Source organism: Lissotriton vulgaris, chromosome 8 (genome assembly GCF_964263255.1).
Source record: "Lissotriton vulgaris chromosome 8, aLisVul1.2, whole genome shotgun sequence".
Lineage (NCBI taxonomy): Eukaryota > Metazoa > Chordata > Amphibia > Caudata > Salamandridae > Lissotriton > Lissotriton vulgaris.
The window spans coordinates 1456433612-1456447504 of NC_141696.1; the positions used below are offsets into that span (position 1 = coordinate 1456433612).

The 13893-nt window shown below is 45.6% G+C and overlaps 1 long non-coding RNA gene across 4 annotated transcripts in view; it reads left to right on the plus strand.

Annotated features, from left to right (window-relative positions):
• LOC147698912 (uncharacterized) overlaps nucleotides 1–13893 on the plus strand; it is a 776736-nt gene that overhangs the window by 65289 nt on the left and 697554 nt on the right. The window contains exons 5-6 of one of the 4 annotated variants that reach the window (XR_015299385.1): nucleotides 11172–11333; nucleotides 11518–11771. The exons of the other annotated variants lie outside the window; for them this stretch is intronic. This is a non-coding gene — a long non-coding RNA (uncharacterized LOC147698912). Of the gene's footprint in view, nucleotides 1–11171; nucleotides 11334–11517; nucleotides 11772–13893 lie in introns of those variants that run through there. 4 annotated transcript variants of the gene reach the window in all.

Genomic DNA, 13893 nt, shown 5'->3' on the forward strand with positions numbered 1-13893 from the left:
TGCTTTGCCGCCACCTCCCGCCGGAGACCGAGCCCAGAGCCCGACAAGAACCAGACTCCCAGACCTCTCAGAGCCCGATCCACAGTCCCTGCAAAGAAGGGACCCGTGGAGGCACCGAGTGACGTGGGACCGGACCTCTTGGAAGACACTCGAAAAGCTGACTGCGCAGCTTCTGAGGCATCCTCGACGTTGTGCTTTGGGGATTGAGAACCCCCACCACCGAGCAGCCCTTGCACCGAAGATCAGCCCTCCAGCATCTCCACGATCTGCGTGGGGCCCTTTTGCATTGTGCCACTCGACTCGCCATCCCGGCCACTAGCCACGTGGTCAGCGGCCATCTTGGCGACGAACCCGAAGATTTACACAGCAGGTCTGGTTGCTCCAGACCTACCCAAGCTCCTGTAAAAAGGAGCACCCGCTCTGACCTTGCTGGTCCAAGTGAAAAGCATCTTTCACCTTCTGCCTGGCTTGCCTTTGCCAAGGCCTGTTTGCTCCGATCAGGTCGCCGACACCGCCAACAGCGAGAAGCCTACGTGGGACAGCTCGTGACCGACTCCTGGACGTCCTCGACCCCGGGTATCCACGTGGCTGCAGAAAGAAGCTACCCGACAACGCCTGTTTGCACCCGACATCGCCTGGTTCCAATCTGGTTCCACGGTAGTCACTGGCTAGTGACTTTGAACATTGTCCCCTCTGCTTTCAGGTCTTCACATCTTCAGATCCACCCTTGGATCCACCGGAACTCTTCTCATCGAGCCGCCTGCAGCATCTTCAGCTCCAAGCACCATCGACCAGCGTGACGAAACCCGACACAACTTCGACCCTGTGCACCCGCTTCCTGTGGGTGAGGTAACTCAGCTCCGCCGGTGCTCCTGCACTGGTACACATCCCAAGGGCCTGTGTTTTAAGTTTCAGCTCCGTAGGTCACTCGGAAGGTTCCTAACTTTCTAACTTTGTGCTTTTTACGCACCATAGACTTTGTATTGAGAAGTGCGTGCACTTTGAACACTGCACCCGAGTCCCGTGGGCCTTTCCCGACTTAGTTAACTCCAGTCCCGAATAGCTCCAGCGATTCCCAAGGCCCTAGGCCTCTTCACTTTCCTCCTGGTATCTCTTATACCACTTTCTTAGTATATGGTTTAGGTGGCCCCTAGGGCTCATCCATATTGTGCAACTTTTGTGTATTTTAAACTGTCTTGTGATTTAACGCTTGTGCTTCTGTGCTCATAAAGAGTCCAGGGGATTTTAATAGTTAATAAATCAATATATATTTTCAATATATATCTGTGTGGTGTCCCTTTCATTTGGTATTCAAGGGGGTTGTGTATGGTATAACAGCTGGCTTCACATGCCTTTCAGAGTTTAGCCTAAGACTGCTTTGTCCACGTTACCACTAGGATAACTGGTCTACAAGGTTGAATTACAACCAATCATCATAAGGGTTGCTTGGCATGGTACAAAGTCATCACTAGAACTAGTGAGCATTATATACCAGGCCAACTTCTCACATCCACTCTGAGTGCCTAATAGTTTAGCCATGGGTCGCAGCCAGACTGCACGGGGCAGAGTAGGCCGGGCACACAATGAGTAAGTGGCTAACTGTTTCTTTAAGATCTGGGCAAAATGGACAAGAGCTACTTCCACTGTTTGACCATCTGGATGGGAAAGATCTGATAGGTATACTACCAATTCTCATTTGAAAGTAACGTTTTCTGTCCAGTGGCTTCGTTATGTTGTCCCAGAATGTCTCGAAGCGAGTTTCATCCTTGAACTCCATAAACACCCCTGTTAGTGAAAGTGGGGGAACGGTCCTAAAAAGTTTCAAACATATCATATATCAGTACAAGCCCTTGATTACCTTTTTTTGATGGAAATACAGCATTGGTTGGCTCTTCCCATGTCTCCCCCAGACCCAGCTCTTTGAGAACCGCTTTAATTCCAGAGAGCCATTTTATCTGGTGAAAGACATCACTTTTAATAATGTCCAGGAGTCTCATGGCAAATATTTTCAGCTCCGGCGATACCCATATTCGTCGCCAGTACAATACAGGATGGAGATTTGCAATAATCTCAATTGAATTTATGCCTAGGACCTGTAAAACCGGGCCCATGGGGGTGCTGTGTGGAAGCATAACAAGATTTCGTAGGAACCTATTTTCGGAGGCCGTTAACTTACTTAGGTTCCCATGTCCCCACATCTCAACCCCATAAAGTGCTGCACTTACGGCCTTTGCATTATAGACTTTAACTGCAGGTGCCATCGGTTTTGTCAGGGATTTTGCATGTTCGTGGGTCAATGCCCCTGCGATTTGCCTGTGCTTGAGGGTAGCCAGGTCAATCTGTTCATTCTAACGTAGGTCATGTTGGATGGTAACACCTAGATATGAAAGCGATTTTACTTGCTCTAGGGGGAGGATATTCATCAGGACTTTTCCTTTGAATGACTTGTGTTGATTAAAAGACATAAATTAGATTTTGAGACGTTAATGTCCAGGCCATGGTCAGTGCAGTATGTTTCAAAGATCCCAAGTGCTTTTTGCAGACCACTTGGGGTCTTAGAAATAATGAGACAGTCGTCGGCAAACATTAGGATTGGTATCTTTGCGCCTGCTAAAATTGGTGCATCAACATTTGCCTCCAACAGGGTCTTTGCGACGTTGTTAATGTAGATGGAGAAGAGGGTAGGCGCTAATACGCAGCCTTGGCGCACTCCTCTCTCTACCGGGAACTGGTTGGTAACATGTCCTGGGGAGCCCCATCTTATCTGGGCGTAATTATGCTCATGTAATTTGATAATCATAGAAAGAAGAGTGTGGGGCATGCCCATGTCATTCAAGACAAACCAAAGGTTGGACCGTGGTACAAGGTAAAAAGCTGCCCTCAAATCTATGAAGGCAGCATACAAGCTACCTCCCCCAAGTTGAACGACCTTCCAATAGAGCATTGCGAAATGTAGGGCTTGATCGACTGTTTTTATGGAGGTTCTAAATCCTGCTTGGAGGTGGGACAGGATGTCCATCTCCCGCTCCCACTCTTGGACCTTATTTAAATCCAGTCTGCCATAGATCTTCTGGATGGTATCAATTAGACTGATCGGGCGATAATTACCTGGGAGCGATTTATCGCTCTTTTTGAAGACGGGGATTATTTCCGCCCCGTTCCAGGATTCAGGTATTGGGGATCCACTGGCTAAGATATTTGCCAGTAATAGTATGTACTTCCCCCAGAGTTCTCTATTATTAAGGAAGATGTCAGCTGGGACACCATCTATACCTGGCGCCTTTCCAGGAGTGATAGAATCTAGTGCGCATTGGATGTCCATGATAGTAAACGCATCTTCCGTACAGGGGGTACATACAATCCCTTCTCTCTGTTCTACCGGTAGTTCCGGCCCTTTAGCATATTGGGGCCTAAAATGAGTTACCCAATCATCCTGGGCTACCCAATTTTGGTTTTTTTTGGGGCTTCCTTCACAACCCCATTTCAAAAGTTCCTAGAATTGTTTACAATTTTTGTGAGAACTTGCCTCCTTAAGCTCCTCCCATCTTTTTTTATCCCAGGCGCGCTTAGATTTTTGAATATTAGTTTTATACGCGCTCCTGGCAGTGCGATCACTAGCACTGGGCCCATTTTTAATTGCTTGACCTAGGTCCAGCCGTGCTTTTCTACATTCTTTATTATACCATCTTGGAGATTTATCGGTTGTGTTTTTGTTCGGATTATTTGGTTTAAAAAATAAACCTTTTATTTGCAAAAAGAGGGTTTTGTGGACCTTACTTGCGCTTTCTCTCTCAGGGGTAAAAGGTTCGGCATTGGAACAGGCGCTCAATTCCATAGTTGCTTTCTGTAAATTTTTTAAAACAAAGTCAATGTTTGACTGATTTTGGGCAACTTTGGCCCACTTCAGGTGGCGCATTTCATTTGCCAATACAACGGGTTGAGAGCTTCCGTTACTTGGGTCCTCTGGTGTCTCTGGGACTTCCCAGTAGGAAAAGATCATGCATAGGGGGTTGTGGGCACTCTCTAGGCGGTCAACAACCATCATGTCCACCAGGTGGTGCCATACCTCAAAGTGGACTAGTATATAGTCAATTCTACTTTCTCGGTTGCCGCTCTTGAAAGTGACAGCACCCATCCGGTCTTTGAATTAATTTGGATCACCAGGTCTGTCCATCTTTTCACTGGGTCCAGTTCTAATTTGGGAACCCCCCACTGGCTATCTTGATCGTCTACAAAATAAGAATCGCCACCAGATAATGGTTCAAAGTTTACATTAAAATCTCCAGCAATAATCAGCCGTGAGTTTTGGGAACATTTTTCAATGGGGCCTTCGAGGACGACAAGAGTGTCTGACTTCCGCCCCCCTGTGCTCCTAGCATACACATTATAAATGCATAAAGGTTTAGCTCGATTAAGTACAAGGGAGAGAATCTGTATATCCTTGTGATTAGAGGTGAGCTCCTTTAAGATGATCCCAGAATCTTGTTTGACCCAAATAGTTAGTTCCCCCGAGGGTCGTCCCTTGTCTCCTTTTACAGCGGCGACACTAAAATTCAAAAACCCTGGGAGATATAGTGGGTCAAGGAGCCACGTTTCTTGGAATATGCAGATGGTGAACTGGCTGACAAACAAGGCCCATTCAGGGCTTTGCACCTTGGTACTCAACCCTGCAATATTCCATGACAAAATTGAGCCAAATACGTCAAAATCTGTCCATCGACTTGCATCAGGGTTCAGGTTTGGTCTACTAACTCCCCCTTTGTAGACCCCTGTGTCTAATAAGTAACAAGGACTTCTCGTATGGATGTCCTAGAGTACAGATACATCGGAATTCGGGTTTGATGGAATATCTTCCCTACTATACTCTACTATTTCTTAAAAAGCACAAAGTGCTCCTGTGTGGGTTCTCTGTTGTGCAGTTAGATGGATAGTGATAGATCGTCACAGTGTTTAACATTAATGTCATCTGGGGTTACTCAATCATTGGAGCCCAGGGATGACCCACCCACTCCTGCCCCCTGTGATTGAGTTCCCGTTTCTTTCAGCCACTGTTGGGGGGGGAGGGGCGGATCTAATTTGAATGGTTGAATGATCAGGGGAGCAAGACCTGAACTCCAACGTTATTAGATTTTGTGCAATATTTGCATTTTTAAATGTGAGTTCTATGCAATCAGTCCCGTGTCCTGGATGCGAGAGCCTAGAAGCCCTAGTGATGTCTTCCCTTATCACTGATCAGCATCCTCTGGTATTCCTAATCCAATGGATAGCCTTGTTTCTCAGTGAATCTTTGGTTTCCAGGTTCTTGCCTACACTTAATTTTGGGACGTTCACCATATATACTTTAGATAAATCAGGAGGTATAAGTCGAGACAGGGAAGAACATCTCCTGGGATAAATTTTTGGGGTGTTTCTAGTGGTGATGGGGTATTAGAAGGCCTATCAGTGAGCTTTGCATGCGCATTATTTTTAGCTCTTTCAGGAGATTTAGATTTAGATGTTTTCACTGGAAGGGGCTTTGCTGACACCTCTGTGACTTTACCTTGTTTACTAAGGAAAATGTGTGCTTTGGTCTGGGTACTACCCCTATGCTGCTGTGGTACTGGACACTGAGGTGTTGCCTTTTGCTTCTCGACAGTACCAGTGCTCAACTGCTTTATAACAGGTTTACAAGTGGGGCAAGTATTCGCATTAGTAATTACCTTATGAACTTTAGAAGTTAAAATGTCAACTTTATCTTGCATGCAATGTATAAAGCTACATAGACGGTTCACTAGGCTACAGAGTTCAGAAATATTGTTCCCATTTTCTAAAGTGGGTATGTGCTGGTTAACTTCCAATCTCTGACCATGGTAGGTATCTGGTGGTGCTTGTTGGGTCGAAGGAACCCCATTCTCTTTATCAGAACAGTCAATGTCTGTGAGAGGTAAATACCTGTTTGAGCACAATACAAGTGGATTAAGCAGGCTATGGGAGACATTTTCGACCTCAGTGTCTATTATGGTTGGGCCATCATTTGGGGTGTCCCCTATATGCTCATCAATATTAAGATTAGACTTTTTCTTCAAAAACATCCCAGGAACAACAGTCACACCCCGTTTGCCTTTCTTCTGCGTTGAGTCAGTTACATCATCCCCTTTCATATCTACTAGGATGTTCTCTGATGGTGGCTTGGATGTGAGAACGAGGCTACAATCTTCAATCAGTTCTTCGATGCGTGTCATAACACAGTTTTCTCCCGCATGTTTGGGTGCTTTTGTGGCTTTTGCAGCTTTCTTAGATTTTCTCCTTTTTACCCGGGTGCTTGGCACATCTATGACACCCTCCATTGATTTCCTCTTCCCCAATGGTGAGGATGTAAGTGGCGTGGCCCTGCCCTGCCTCCTCCTGCCCCGGACGGCCACAGACAGCCCGCCCTCTGCCCGGGCTCAACCCGGCGCTGCCCGTGCGCGTCCCGTGGGACGGGAGGCGTTCCGCTCTTTGTTGGCGCCTCCGGGCGCAGTGTGTGACGTCCCAGGTGCGCCTATGCCACTGGGGCACCTGGGAGTTGTGGTTTTCGCTGGCCGTTCACCTCACGGCGCGCTGCAGCGGAGATGGGAGCTGGGTGCTGGGCAAGCCGTTCTCGTCACGGCGGTGAGTGTTTCTCTGTCACCTATGTATTTCTGAAATTGGAACAAAATATAGAGTTTAGAAACAGTACATATATTTGCACATTTCCAAAATTGTGAGTACCCATACTAGCGTGGGGAAGTGTGGTTCAGGGGTTAGAGACGGCAGACCCGGAAGCTGAGATCGGCCCTGGACCAGGGTTCAATTCCCCGCCTCGGCGGGTCTTGGGCCAAAAAAATTCCACGGACTCGATAATTCTCGCTCCGGTGCCTTCTCGACTCACCGGTTCACACTCTGCGACTTAAATCTCCACAACGGCCCCTCGCGGCGGGATGCCTGGCTTTCACCTTATGGATACCCTGCCTGGGGTTATCTCACAGGGGAATACCAGGACGGGTTCCCTAAGCAAGCGCCGGGAAACCCACTGTGGATAGCTGTGCGCTATATAAGCTCATATACATTTACATTTACATAGCATGAGAATTGTAGGTAATTTTTTTAAATGACTTATTTTTTACACATTGTCTTTCATTTGGAAGGCAGACCTGCATCAAAAGTCAGTAGGTAATAACAGTTGCTCCACAATTCTGTGTTACCCTAAGTCTCTAGATAAAAATGGTACCTCAGTTGTGTGGATAGGCCTAGTGCCCGTGACAGGAAACAGCTCAAAACGTAATATAGACACACTTTATTTTTACTGTGAAAACTTACCCTTTTTTTGTAAAGTGCCTAGCTGTAGATTTTGAACCCAAGTTCTGCCGGCACCTAGGGAAAACTAGCAAACCTATATATTTTTGAAAACTAGTCACACAGGGGAATTCAGTATGGGGTGACTTGACTGGCTCTCCCCGGTTTCCATTTCCCAGAATTCCTTGCAACCATAACAAATTGTAAAAAAACACACATTTCCCTCACATTTCTGTGGTGGAAAGTTCTGAAATATGCATGAATCCACAAAATTCCACCCACCCTGCATTACCCAAAGTCTTCCACGAAAAATGGTACCTCACTTGTGTGGGTAGACCTAGTGCCTGCGGCAGGAAACGGCCCAAAACACAATGTGGACACAACACATTTTTATGGTGGGGGGGTTAGGGCATTGCCATGCCTCTTCTGGGCAGCCCCCACCCCAACGTCAATAAAAGAAATCCCTGGTGTCTAGTGGGCTTTCTGCCCCCCAGGTAGTGTAGAAATGGGCTACAAACAAAAAAGCACTTGTGTGAGGGTACATTTCAATGGACGGACCATGTCTACTTTACATTCAAAGGGGACTGTACATGAATTGAATGAGTGGTGGAACAGTAATGACAATGATGGCATGATGCAGTGACCTATCTGCATATGAGTGTATGTGTGTGCAGTTTCGTGCAGTGAGCCTGCAATGACAACAGTTGCTATATTCTTAATCACATCTGTTGCTAGCGATCCATACTCATCTGAGGTAAGCATGGGCGAATTTTGCGGATCTCGCGTTCGCGAATTTTGCGGATTTGCGGATTCGCAATCCGCAAAATCCGCGAATTCCCGCGAATTTGCGGATTTTTTTTTTGTGTTCGCCCGTGTTTCTGCCAGTTCGCGAGGGTTTTTACAATGTCGCAATTTGCGAACTTACCTGTCGGGTCGCAAGTTTTGCGAACTTGTTGTTTCTACGTGTCCAGCCTGTTTGGGACACTCTTCTTCATCACTGCCACTCTCTGTCACCACTGCCACTCTCTGACTACTCATGCCACCCTCTGGCCCACCCATGCCACCCTCTGTTTCATCACCACACCCTCTGGTTGTCCAGTGTACATTATTTTCGGCAAAGCAAAGCACACCTTCCCTGCCTCAAGTGACCTGAATTAATTTGGGGCTGATTAATGTGTCACAGAATATTTTTTTAGCTGGCACCTGCTTCCTTAGTGCGCCCTGATTAGTGATCTTTTGCACTTGCTAAGTGCTTTCATTGTTGCAAAATTAGTTACAACACCTGCCCTGCCCCAACTGACAATAATGAATTAGGGGCTGATTAATGGATTTTAACTTCCAGCCTGGCTCCTGCTTGTCTCCCTTAGCTGTAATTCAGGACCTTTGTGGCATATGTGTAACTATTCTGAGGTTCAGAGCAGGGTCACATAATAGTTTCAACTGGCAACTGAACTCTGGAGGGGCCCCTCAGGAAGCACTACAGGAAATGGCTACTAATGATGAGCCTGAACTTTTGAACCTGGTAAGTAGTTACTTTCAGTTTTGCTAAAATCGTATTTCTGCAATTTTGCACTTATTCGCGGGGCGCGAACTCACGCGAACTCACGCGAACAGTGCGAGCAAAATCCGCTGCTCGCGGATTTGCGGATTTTGCGAGAGATTCGCGAATCTCGCGGATTGCGAATTTCCCGAAAATCCGCAAAATCCGCGAGCGGAACGGATTTTCCGCCCATGCTTAATCTGAGGTTATTCCTATGACTGATATATCCATAGTGGTTATGCTGCACATGTCCTGGTGAGCCTCCATAGGAAAGGTGACAGAAACTTCTTACACCTCATCTGACAACAAATTGAATAATCCATTACAGGACCCCTTGGATGTATGAGGGAGCTGGGTAAATCTCATATCTCATTGTAAGACTTTCAGTAAGCCAAACACGTTTGCAGATGAGTATTCAGACATATCAATTTGCGTGTCATACAACTTGCGTTGAATGCCCTGATCAGTATTTAAGATTGTGATTGTACTTGCTTGTAAGCCCCCTTAACTTTGAAACAATAGTTCTTCGGCCAACGGTGTGTCAGCTGTTTTCATCATTGCTCTGGCCTATTGTACATTCATGTTGAACGTGAGTGCAGATGTCATAGCTCGCCTGGCATTTTCAGTGGACCATGATGATAACACATTGAGTTCCTCTGTGAAGCAGGATACTACTTGTCTGTTGGCTATGTCAATGTCCTTAAGCAATCTGGGTTCATTTTCATATAAAGCCTGTGCAAATGTCTCTGTCATAAATCCTTCCACTGCCTGTGGGCCGCTGTGTCATTGGCTTTGCATGTCTTGACTTGGGATGTGAAAAGGGATACTAGGGTGTTGGTACCATGGAAATGGCCACGAGCATTCACAATTCCATGTTGTCATGTCATTGAAAATTGCATCCAAGAAGTGCCCTGCTTGGTGTGTGGGAGCGATGTCTCATTTGTGTCAGCTGCAGCATTATGTGCCCATCACAGACTATTGCTACCTCTGATTTCCCAACATCATCAAAGTGTATGTTGAGATACCCTAAGCTGATGAAAAACTTTGTGTTGGATTGACCAATACATCTCTGAATACACACGGCTAATGAAAAAAGTAAGATCCTGGCCCAGTGGTGCTGGAAATCAGGAAGCATGCTATGTTGTAATCGTCACTGATGGTGAGTTTTGATACATATCCTTCACATTTGGACATGTCTGCCTCTCCCTTTCGGAATGTGAAAGTTAATTTGTAACTTATTGCAGACCACCCCTTCCTTGTCCCACCTGATCCTTACTTTTAATCCCATAGCCTCCAGGTACAGCATCAAGGATGTCAGGGATGGAATTATTAACAAGCAGCATCTTGGCAATGAGCACCTCCTTTGGGTTTATTTCCCTTGAGTATGGTGTGGTCTACAGATCCATGTTAGGTAATGGACCGACTATTCAGCTGGAGGGAGAACAGGTCTCTACCCTGTTGTGTGACCGTAATCAAGTGTTTGATCTCATTGTTGCAGTGTCCTCAATTTCAAGTCTCCTCCTCAGCCCGGATAAATTGCTGACATACATTTCCAAACGTAGTAGTCCTAATCTGCAGTTAATTGTCCATATACTCAATGGTTTGATGGGGAGTTTGACTTGCAGGAATCAGGGGCCTGGTCTTGGCTGGTTGCGGACAGGTGCCAACATGCTGCCCCTAGGTGTGCATGATGAGAAGTCTAAGGTCTGCCCTGCATGGTGGATCACTGTGGTGACAACCCTGCTCAGCCTAATGTCAGACAACATGTCATATGTTAACATGGACAATGTATGTGGAGCAGTCATGGCATGGGAGTTGAAGTCCAAGTCAGGAAGGAGCACGTAGTACAGGGAGTGGATGGTGTTGCTTCTGGTGAAGTCGATGGTGTTGGTGAAGCAAACAAGCCCACAATGGTCCATGCATGTAAGGGGTAGCTAACTGTAGTTTTGGGTCTGCTCATCAAAGGAAACATCAAGTGTCATGCGTTGCTGCAGGTTGGCCAGCTGCATCAGCATAGAATGTCAAATGTGTGTTGTGTGTTTTCCTGCATCCTACCTAGCAAATGCAAATGACAGTGCATTTGGTAGATCACTGACAGTGGCAGATGGGAGAAGAGCCACTCATGCAACTGAGCTGCACACAAAAAATATGTCGGGTAGTAGAGGGAGTAACATCTGAGAGCCAATATTATATGCAAACAAGCACCAAAGCATTCTGCTGCAATACATGGATAACCTGAGAAACAACATGTCATGAATTCCAACACACAAATCTATCAACATCAACAACACATCCAGCACAACCAATGACTAATTCCTCTTTCCCTCATATTTCACAGGGGACCAAGGATATGCACTCGGACCATGGATGATGACACCCCTACCAAACCCCACCACCCATGGCCAGAGGCAGTATAATGCGGTACACAGATGCACAAGGTCAATTGTTGAGCGCACATTTGGCGTTTTAAAATCACGTTTTCGGTGCTTGGACATCTCAGGTTGTTGTAAAAAGTAGGGTTGACCCATATAGTCAGTGGGACCTGGGTAAACAGTCGGTATAGGTAAACAGGGTTCCCAGACCAAACATATAATTATTGGTTCATAATCACACACTTAAGTGTGTGATTATGAACCAATAATTATATGTTTGGTCTGGGACCCCTGTTTACCTGGACATCTCAGGTGGCAGCCTGCTGTACAGCCCTGAAATGTTGAACAAAATCATCCTGGCATGTTGTGCTTTGCACAACATATGTGTGAGTACAAAAGCACAATGGGTCCAAGTGCCAGAACCACCAGATGAATATGAGAACGAAGAAGAGGCTGGTGCTGTACACCCCACAGCAAATGCAGCCGGACTTGCATGAAGGAACCGAATCATAAACAATTTCTTTGACTGAGTCAGTCACATTGTGACGGTCCCCCTCCGATGCATGTCAGAGCAAAATGACCACACACGTTGTGTGTCAAATAAAATGTCAGAAACGCATACTGTATCTACGTGTCTCTGTCTCCCCTAGGCACTGTACTCATGAAACAGTTACGTGGCTCAACATGTTTTAAGAAAAAACGCTACTCCATTGATGTTGGGAATGTGTCTACAGTACAGATGTGCTTTGCAGTGTGTCAAATGTATGACACTATAGTCTACATGGTGCTACGTAGGCCAGCCAATGTAAAAAGGTTGTGTCCCCTGAGTTTAATACAAGCAAACTAGTGTGTTGTTTGTGAGGAGGATAAGAATCTAAATCGTTGACATTGGCCAAATCAAGGTATATTTGAGGGTGTACTCAGTGTGAAAATTAAAATTAAGGAGTGTGTGAAATGGTGTAAAGGATGCTAATAGTGCATGCAACCTTCCAATATACAATGGGGCATATCATCCAGACCCTTGTTAAGAATATGTGAGTCTCAGTGGCCAGAAACTGTCCCTAAAAAAGCAACAATGGGCTTGCTAATCTGCGTGTTACAATTCATATAGAGGCCTGTGTTAGATGTGCAGGATATCTATCCTGGGCATGTATTTGAAATATATCCTGCATATTAGCAATCCCATTGTTGCTGTATCATTTGCAATTAACAGCTGCACAGATGGCCATGATGTTAACGAGGTTCTTGAAAATATGCCCTGATGATGTATGGGTGGAATCGGGTAAGAGCTGCAAAGAGGGCAAGTTATGCCTGGCAAACATGGAAAATGGGGTGTGAAATGTGGCACATTATGACATTTGGGTGTCAGGTTGGGGGTCAAATATGGAAATGGGGAGTAAAATGTAGCACAATTTTGGAATGTGGGTGTCAAGTTGGGGGTCAAATGCGGAAATGGGGTGTGAAATGTGGCACATTATGACATTTGGGTGTCAAGTTGGGGGTCAAATATGGAAATGGGGAGTGAAATGTGGCACAATTTTGGAATTTGGGTGTCAAGTTGGGGGTCAAATACGGAAATGGGGCGTGAAATGTGGCACATTTCGACATTTGGGTGTCAAGTTGGGGGTCAAATACGGTAATGGGACGTGGACTGTTGGGCAGTATGAAATATATGGGACATATTTGACAACTATTAGCACAGGTATGTACGTGTGACAAGCACAGACCCTCTCCTCTAGTCAGGACAAGGGGATTACACTCCCAAAATAACCCCTGCTCACCCTCTAGGCTGCATGGCGCTACCAGTCAAGGCTTATTTCAGAGGCGTTGTAAGTTAAGCAGTTGTGACCACATACAGTTACCCAGTGACAACACTACAAATGGACACCACACGGGTATAAAAAAAATGCTTTATATAGAGTTACCACAAGACCATAAACAACAAAAATACACACTATGATTACTTTAAGATGGTAGATTTAAGCTTAGTTCAGTTCAGTTCTTAGATGCGACCCTCTGCGTCAATGTACCTTAAGTTGCGTTGCGCTTCCACGACAAGCAATGTTGCAGCGATGGGAAATGCCGCAAAGTTCAGATACAAAGAAATAAAGATGTGAAGATCTTCCAGATGCGGCACGCTTCTCGGGATGCGAGAAGTTCTCGGTTCGGTGCATGGACTGCAGCGGCAACACCCTTGTTCAGAAGTGCGACGGCAACAGCTCCAACTGCGGCACTCTTCTCCACGATGTGGAAAGATTCCGTACGATGCGACAACTACAAGTCAAGTCAAGTCAGTGCAAGCTTTATTCAATTAATTAAAATCATAAAAGCAGTTCCATCACATATAAAATCAACAATTCATATATAAAAAAGATTTCATAAAAACAATTCATATATTTGCATTGGTTAGGGAATTTCATATTTATACTAACAAATGGTAGTTATTAGGACATGTCAGGGACTATTCAACTTCAGTTTTCTAGACTTAATTCGCATAGCAGCAACCAAAAAGCTTGCGACCCCAAATATTACTCTGATGCTACTCAACAGTTGTAGGTAACGGAGAGCGGGACGAACTTGTGTAAACCCTGCTCCTCTCAAAATAGGCATTAAGAACAGTTTCCTACATTCACCTTAATGTTATCAAAACATAATGTGGTAAATAAAATTACCGGACTATTTTTCTAT